Below are 9,112 nucleotides of genomic sequence, written 5' to 3' on the forward strand. Positions count from 1 at the left end.
ACTGTACCCAGAAGGCCTCGGGGCTGAGCTAGTGCGAGTGGAAGCTTCACCTTGAGAGGGCGTGCGTCCTTTGTGCTCTGAGGTACATACGGGCCATGGGGGCGATAACCAGTCGGCTGCTATATCTCTGGAGGGCCCATGTTCTAGAGCAGCTCGGTGCGGGTGGGGAGGAGCAGGAATAACCAGTCGGCTGCTATATCTCTGGAGGGCCCATGCTCCAGAGCAGCTCGGTGCGGGTGAGGAGGAGCAGGAAGTGGGAGCCATGGCAGTAGTTGATGAGGTGGAGGAGGAGAGTGGAGAGGGCGGCTCCACCCCCAGGCAGGGTGGCGTCAAAAGGAAGGCCCACTCAGGAAGGCGTCACGAACAAGAGCCCCGCCGGAAACGCACCAAAGACAGTTCAGGTTCCGTTTACGAGGCACTCTTCTTGAGGGGTGAAGGCAGTGACGTGCAGATCCACGCACTAGGGGCCGTGTGGAACTTGCACAGGGTCTACTTGTGCCAGTCAGGCTACTTCGCTAGCATGTTCAGTGGTGCTTGGAGGGAATCAACCATGAATACCGTAGAGTTGCAAATGCCTGACGACAACATTGATCGTGAGGCACTGCACGAGGCTTTAGGCTCTCTGTACAATGACTCCGTGCTCATTCAGCCCAGCCGAGTCGTCCCGATCCTGGCCGCGGCCAGCATGCTGCAGCTCGACGAGCTGATTCAACAGTGTGGGGAGATCATGGAGGAAACGGTTAGTGTCCATACCGTATGCAGCTACTACTACTCTGCCGGGAGCTACGGCCTCCCAAGCATCAGGACCATGTGCTTTCAGTGGCTGCTGCACAACCTGATGACTCACCGTGGTGAGGAACTAATTCGAGAAATCAGCCTGGATATCATGGAAGAGCTCATTGTCTCTTCGGAGCTCGTAGTGATAGAAGTGGAGATGGATGTGTACACAATGCTGAAAAAGTGGATGTACTTGCAGCTGCAGCCGGCATGGAGGGGCCCCCGCAGAGCCTTATTGCCCGACGCCAACTTGTGGTTTGCTAGGTCCAAGAGGGAGTTGGATGGCACCCCTTTCTTGGAGACCCCGCAGGGCAGAGCCTTCGTGCCAGTGTTCCGGCACCTGCGGCTGGCCTACATAGTCTGTGACCTGCCATCAGCACGCATCATTGACCAGGATGCACTGATCCCGGCCACGTGGCTGACCCCAGTGTACAAAGAGCAGTGGCTTGCCCTCCTCAAGGCTGAGCAAACCAGGGGGCCCAGGCGTGTTGAGGTCCACGTGTCCAACTTCCAGAGGAGCAGCATGCGGTGCGGGCACCAGGTCCACAGGGAAGAGACATGCAGCTGGCGGTGGGCAGGCTTCAACTTTAGCTGGGACTTGGTAGTGTGCTACTCCAACCGGCGCGTCACCTTCAGGCGCAGTGCACTGAACGATCCCCACGGCCTCGGGGGCAGCTTACTCTGGCAGGGAAAGATTGCCTTCCGCCTGTGCCTGGTTTCCCTGGACAGGGCTGGAAGAACCGTTCTCAGGCAGGACACAGAATACCAGGTGCTTTCCCTGGGAAAAGATGAAGAGCTAGAGGTAGCGAACCTGGAGAACCAAGATGTGGTCTTCCCCGTATATGTGGCCTGTAACTTCCTGTACCTCCCCAGAGAGAGGTCCTACCAAGAGTAAGGACCCCCACAAAAGCTCAGAGAGCCCAGCAGCTCTTTTCTGGGCACAGGAGCAGCCAGCTTTCTCTAACCTTCTCTCGTTTCATACAACACTAGCCAGCTTTCTCTAGATGCCACATCTCTCCATGGGATCAACTGGCCTTGCCTATCTCTGGTGACCAAATTCTGTCAGAGGCCCTGTTGAACTGTAGCTTGTGATACTTGAGACTGTTTACCAGCACTTATGAAGAGGACACATTTTGAAGCCCTCAAGCACCTCAAGAACTCATTCATGCTTTCATGTGGCAACTTGTTCTCCTGGTTTAATATACATAGACACCCCCCCACCACCACCACCACCTCATTTCTGTGAAACAAAAAACAATTGACTTTAAAGAGAATCTCTACAACTCTTGGTTTAGCTCTTTTTCTTTCTTTTTTTTTTATTTGCATTTCCCTGATGGTTGGTCATGTTGAGCAACTTTCCATATGCCTATTAAGTATTTTCTTTTGTTTGATTAAATAAAATTTAAAGGAATACTTTGACTCCTCTTTGACTTGGTGTTTTTAAAGCTGCCCTGCCGGACTCATTACCACCACCACCACTGGATCCATTGGGATGTTTACCCCTTTCCCGTTTCCTGCTACTAAGTGTATTACTTGCTTTACACATTCTCTCCCTAAGTGAGCACACCTAGGCTACACCAATGATCTTTTTGTTGGTTTGTCTTCAACCTAAGAGTATCTTTTTATTTTTTAAAAATATATCTTTATTGATTTCAGAGAGGAAGGGAGAGGGATAGAGAGTTAGAAATATCCATGATGAGAGAGAAACATTGATCAGCTGCCTCCTGCACACCCCCTCCTGGGGATGAGCCCACAACCGAGGTACATGTCCCTGACAGGAATCAAACCTGGGACCCTTTGGTCCACAGGCTGATGCTCTATCCACTGAGCCAAAGCGGTCAGGGCATATCTTTTTAATTTTTGAGGGACCTCCATACTGTTAACCATGATGGCTTAACCAGTTTACACTCCCAACAATGCGGGAGGGTTTGTTTTCCTCCACAAATCTTCACCAACACTTGTTATCATTCTTCTTGTTGATAATGGCCATTTTTACAAGTGTAAGGTGGCTTTGATTTGCATTTCCCTGGTGGTTGGTCAAGTTGAGCAACTTTCCATATGCCTATTAAATATGTGAATGTTTTTTTGGAAACATGTCTTTTTAGTTCCTCTGCCCATTTTTAAACCAGACCACTTCTTGATTTTATTGTTTTTATTGGGTTGTACAAGTTCTTTATAAATGTGGAATAGTAATAATTTTTCATACATGGTTTGCAAATATCTTAGTGTGCAATCCACGACCCACGTGATTCAGGATTTGGGATGTGGAGAAGGGCCGTGCTCAAATGACAGAGACGAGACAAGAAATAATAATTTGGAAATATTGGGGGACAGAAGGGTAGCCCAACGCAAGGGGAAGGACTTCCACTGGTGCGCAGGCCTTGCCAACCTTTTATTCAAATTTGGATACACATATAGCCCTTAGGCAGGCAGGCAATTCTGGTAACAGACAGACTATCTTAAAGGTCGGTAAATATTAGTAAAGATTTACTCTGAGACTATTTGGTCAGGAAATTGCTTGAGCTACCATTGTCTCGACTAAACAATCAGTGCATAGCTTTGGCCCTTGCCAGGGCTCAAGGTTCACCAGCGTTCTGGGCTCCTTATTTACACTTCTCTGATAGTCAAGACAATGGGTAGCTTCCAACATCTCCCCCGTGTCTTTTTCTTAATAAATATTGAAAAGTGAATGCCGCCTAAAGGGTTTGAGTCCTTTTAAGACTCTTCATTCTGCATCTGCAGACTAGAAATAAACATATGAGAACAAAAATTAGACAAGCAATAGTGGTTATGCTGAGAGGCAAATGTAAGGAGATCCAGTGGAAGGAGTTAAATTCTTTCATGTCCTTTTTAAATTGTTGCCAGGCATCTAAGGGATTAGTTTGTAAGTTTGCCTGGGATAATTGTACAATATGCTGTTGTAATTCTAAAATATAAAGAGTGATGTTACCTATACCCCAAGCACCAAGAAGGTGATTTTTATTGATTCCCAAGGGTGCAGGGTACTATTATAGGGAACGAGGGTAACACATCTAGGAAAAATTATGACACTGCAAGGATATTCTTTGCTCTAGGCTGTGGATTTTATCACCCACCCACAAGACTGTAGCCAACAATTCAATCTCAAATTGGATGTCAATTTTTTTTTTGTATAGACAAGATCTTAGTTACATTTTCCTTAACTTGTTGTACAAACTGAGAAGTTTGGACAGTTTGTACCATGGATGAAACAGCAATTCCCACAATAGTAAGTAACATTATGAGCGCAAAGATTCCTGCAATTAACATTCCAAGAAATCTTTTTTGTCATTTTAAGATTTTTACCAGATCATGTAACAGTTGGTAGGTTTGATGAGATTCCCAAGGCTCGGTTAGGTTAGTAGGAACCCAAGCAAAAGCCGGTTGATTTAAAATCATGAGGGAATCCTTTTGGAATGTAGAATTAATGCAATGGGGTAGTGTGCAGCCTGTGCATGACACCTCATACAGATGGCTTGTAGCATTAAGGCACATCTGGATGGGGCCTGAGAGGAGTACAAACAAATCAAACACACAGGTGGTGGCAAATACTGTCTTATTGGGAGTTCCCCATAAGGTATGAATGGAATTATCTGAGCTATAATTAAAACTATACCATTTAATAGGTGCAAGTGCAGCAGCTAATTTCCATTGCGTATTTTGTAGGGGCCAATTGTCATGTTGTAATTGAGATCCAACAAATCCTCCTCCATGCCATGAAATGGAGTGATTAACTTCAACATATAGATAAGATGCATTCCCTTTCCATTTTAGGGTATGATTGTTACTATATGCAGACCCATAGGGGCTCCAATCCACAAAGGAAAAACTGTTAATAAGTTTGCTGGTGGTAGGGTAATCACTATAACAGTCTTGCCAATTAATTTCTTCCTCGGTGGGGTACCATTCATAGACTTTTTACATAATGGCTTAGTGGGGAAGGGGGGGTTAGTACAGTTACATTTTTGCACCTCTCCCCGGAGCAAGGAGTGATAGTAGACATATTTGGTCTTTTGCTTCCCCCTCCTTTGGTGTCCATGCTAGGCAAAAGCCTCTCTTTAATTTTACACACAAAGGAGCAGTGGTTGGATTCTGTGTCGTACAAAAGGGAAGCTGACACCCATGTAATTGTACTTTGCCCATATACTTCCTTGCCCCACCCGTGGTCTTCCTGGATGACCAAGGTGTTTGGTATTATTGGTGACTATATTAGGTGGGGGATCAGTCCACGTAAGGGGTCTTACCCATGGTGGGTCAGGAACATAAGTTCAAAATACTTCCCCATTTGCCCCTGGTATTATTACCACAGAGCTGATTACTGCTAGCATGGCAAGAAAGACGTTCTCAGGCGTTCGTGGCGTTCTGGTCTCCTCACAAATTCTCTCAGCTTTTTGGACAGTCTTCTTCACCATGCCCCAGGTGACCTCCGGGCTGTTTGTCGTCTGCTTCGTCCTCCTCCCAGTCCTTATCTTCAGTGGGTTACTTGGGGCTGCTGCTGTCTGCGCCTGGGGTAGTCGATTGTCTGCAGCTGTAAGGCAAGGCTCCACATGCAAGGTCCTCATTAAACTGGCCAGTTCCTCCCTCAGACCCATGTTGAAGTTTAATATTTCTTGCAGGAATCCACATAGGCTTGGAGAAGTTTTCTGGAAATATACAAGCGTACCCTCAACCAAATGTTAAGAGGGGATCGGGGCCCTTCCATAAACTAGACTTGGGATCTTTCCATTTAACCAGACCATTTTCCTTTGGCTTATTCTGACACCAGTGTATTTCCATGGGTGTCTTGCCATCGGCATCACAAGTGGAAAAATTTAAAGTAATTAAGGCTTGGTGTAGTCTACTTACAGGCGATTTCTCCATATTCCCCCTTTTTTGTTTTAAATAATATTAAGAGGCTTTTGGAAATCCTGCAGTGTGCTGAATTTTCAACTTTTTACAAAATTGCTGGAAATTATAGCTTTCTTCTGTAGAGATTTTTAGATAAGACTTTAACCAATTAATGTCCCCTAATAATTTCTGAAAGTCATTTAAGGTTTTAAGACAATTCTTTTTGTATTTCTACTTTTTAAGGCCTAATATATTGACTTTTAATTACAGTTTCTAAATACCTGAAGGGCATTTTCCTTTATTTCCTCCCAGAGTGATCTTTGAGCTACATTTAGGGAGTTTCTTTTAAAAACTTTTTTCTTTCTTTTAAACCAAGCAACAAACTTTGTTGCTTCTTGGATGCTGGCCAATGCAGCCATGCATACTTTCCAAGCAAAAATAACTTTCTTTTTATTTATGGTGTCTCATTAATGGTGAGATTTAATGCTTGAACAATAATTTTTAGTTTACTTTGTAAATAGTAGCAGAAGAGATTTTAAAATTTCTCCTTTCTCTTTTCTTATTATCCTATACTAGCGGCCTGGTGCACAAAATTCGTGCACAGGGGAGGGTGTGTCCCTCAGCCTGGCCTGCACCCTCTCCAATTTGGGACCCCTTGAAGGATGTCCTACTGCCAGTTTACAGGGATCGGGCCTAAACCAGCAGTCAGACATCCCTCTCGCAATCTGGGACTGCTGGCTCCTAACCGCTAACCTGCCTGCCTGCCTGCCTGATTGCCTCTAACCACTCCGCCTGCCAGCCTGCTCTCCCCCAACTGTCCCTCCCCCCGCTGCTAGCGTGCTTGCCCCAAAATGCCCCCCACCAGCCTGATCACCCCAAACTGCCCCCCCTGCTGGCCTGCTCACTCCAAACTGCCCCCCCGCTGTCCTGATCACATCCAACTGACCCCCACTGATGGCCTGCTTCCTCCCAACTGGCCCCCCTGCTGGTCTGCTTACCCCCAATAGCCCCGCCCCCCACCAGCCTGATCGCCCACAACTGCCCTCCCCTCTTGGCCTCTAACCAACTCTACCTTTGCCCCGCCACCATGGCTTTGTCCAAAAGAACATCTGGAAGGTCTCCTGGAAGGTCTCCCAGTCTAATTAGCATATTACTCTTTTATTAGTATAGATTTATTTGTTTGTAAATATGATTATGATTGCAGATATGAGTAGGACCAGGTAACATTTTATAGAATGGGCCTTTTATTACAGATGGTTTGCCATGTATGCATTTTTTCTAAAGAAGTAAAAATTACTTTAAAAAATGTTTCAGGAAGACTTTGAGAAATTTACAGTATCTGCTTTTCTTCCAAGAAAGTTGTCACTTTTATGCCAGAGTGAGAATTATTTGTATGCTTTGTATGTCAGCATTGGGCCACTGTGACTGGGGGGCACTTAGCTTGACTTGAGAGTAATTATCTTGCTCACTGGCTGGGAGGGAGGGTGTGTGGCAGAGGAGATAAATACTCAGTTCTGGATTATTCATAGATTTCTGACTTTCTGGATTGATTGTGCAAGCCCCTCCTTTTATTGATGTCCACCTTCTGTTGACAGACATCTACCCTGGGAGAGAAATGAGATGAAACTCTCTTTTCATTGTAAAAAGCATTTCAATTCCTAAGGTGTTATAAGGCCACCCAGCCATCCACAGTCAAGGTACACATTTTCATGGAGGATGTTCCCACTCTTGAATAAATTAAAACAATTTTTTCCTTTTAATTTAAACTTTCTTCTATAACTGTTTTCTTGTTACTTAAAAGCTAGTTTTTTTGAAACTACTTCCAAAGTTTTTCAAGCTGTATATGTCCTTGGAATGAATTTATAAATAAGAATTGAGCCCGGCCGGTATGACTCAGTGGTTTAGCATCAACCGATGAACCAGGAAGTCACAGTTTGATTCCAGGTCAGGCCACATGCCCGGGTTGTGGGCTTGATCCCCAGTACGGGGCGTGTAGGAGGCAGCGGATCAATGATTCTCTCTCATCACTGATGTTTCTATCTCTCTCCCTCTCCCTTCCTCTCTGAATCAGTAAGAATATATTAGAGAGAGAGAGAGAGAGAGAGAGAGAGAGAGAGAGGCAGCAAGTAAATTTGCTTGAAAAGTGCCTGACCCCACATTCTGACATGCTCAAATCATTTCTGTAATGGTACTATTTTTTCTCAGTGGCGTCAGGCATTTCTTACAATCAGCATTGGCATTTTCATAAGCTAATTGCTGAATTAAAATGTCTCCTGCTGCTGAGCTTTTTTCAAGTTTTGACCCACTATTTCCCAACATTCAAGATCTAATGTACCTTCTTCAGGAAACCAAGGGTTATGTTCTATAATAACATGTAAAAACTGTAAGAGAATACCTTCTGACACTTTAATTCCTTTATCCTTAAGCATGCAAATCAAAAGTCTACAATAAAGTTTCTTACTTTTTAACTGATTTCTGGCCCATTAGCTTGGCTAAAAAAAGATGTTCCCACCCTACTTACAGATCGAAACTTCTGCAGCTGACCGTGGGCTTTGCACATGGTGAATTTCCCCATCTTTTCGTTGAATTCCTTTTCCCCACCTATCTGGTGAATTTTCCCCACCTTGCCAGTGAAACTTCATTTTTCCACCCTAGGCGAAATCTTCTTCCCCAAATGTCCCCCATCAAGGCGCCAGATGTGCGATCCATGTCTCGTGTGGTTCAGGGTTTGGGATCTGGAGAAGGGCCGTGTGCAAATGACAGAGATGAGACAAGAAATAATAATTTGGAAATATTGGGGGACTGGGGCGAAGCCCAACACAAGGGGAAGGACTTCCACTGGAGCTCAGGCCTTGCCAACCTTTTATTCAATTTTGGATACACATATAGCCCTTAGGCAGGCAGGCAATTCTGGTAACAGACAGACTATCTTAAAGGTCAGTAAATATTAGTAAAGATTTACTCTGAGACTATTTGGTCAGGAAATTGCTTGAGCTACCATTGTCTCGACTAAACAATCAGTGCATAGCTCTGGCCCTTGCCAGGGCTCAAGGTTCACCAGCGTTCTGGGCTCCTTGTTTACACTTCTCTGATAGTCAAGACAATGGGTAGCTTCCAACATCTTAGCTTGTAAGTTAATGTAGGAGTTTTACATTATCAGGTCTTACATTATAGTCTTTGATCCATTTCAAGCTAAATTTTGTGAGTGGTGTAAGACTGGGTGCCAATTTCCTTTTCTACATGTGGTAATGCAGCATTCCAAGCAACATTTGTTGAAGACAATATCCTTTAACCATTATGATGTCCTTGACTGTCTTATCAAATATTAGTTGACTGTATTTGAACTGGTTTAATTTTGGGCTCTCTATTCTATTCCATTGGTCTACATGTCTCCTTTCTATGCCAACATCATACTCTTTGCATTACTATAGCTCTTGTAGTATAGCTTGGAATCAAGCAGTGTGAGGCCTCCAGTTTTACTTTTCTTTCT

General features: G+C 44.7%; 1 pseudogene; it reads left to right on the forward strand.

Annotated features, from left to right (window-relative positions):
• Positions 1-262: 262 nt before the first annotated feature.
• LOC102426337 lies at positions 263-1,672 on the forward strand (annotated as a pseudogene).
• The last annotated feature ends 7,440 nt before the right edge of the window (positions 1,673-9,112 follow it).

The sequence above is a fragment of the Myotis lucifugus genome, unplaced genomic scaffold (assembly GCF_000147115.1).
Source record: "Myotis lucifugus unplaced genomic scaffold, Myoluc2.0 scaffold_4, whole genome shotgun sequence".
Taxonomy (NCBI): domain Eukaryota; kingdom Metazoa; phylum Chordata; class Mammalia; order Chiroptera; family Vespertilionidae; genus Myotis; species Myotis lucifugus.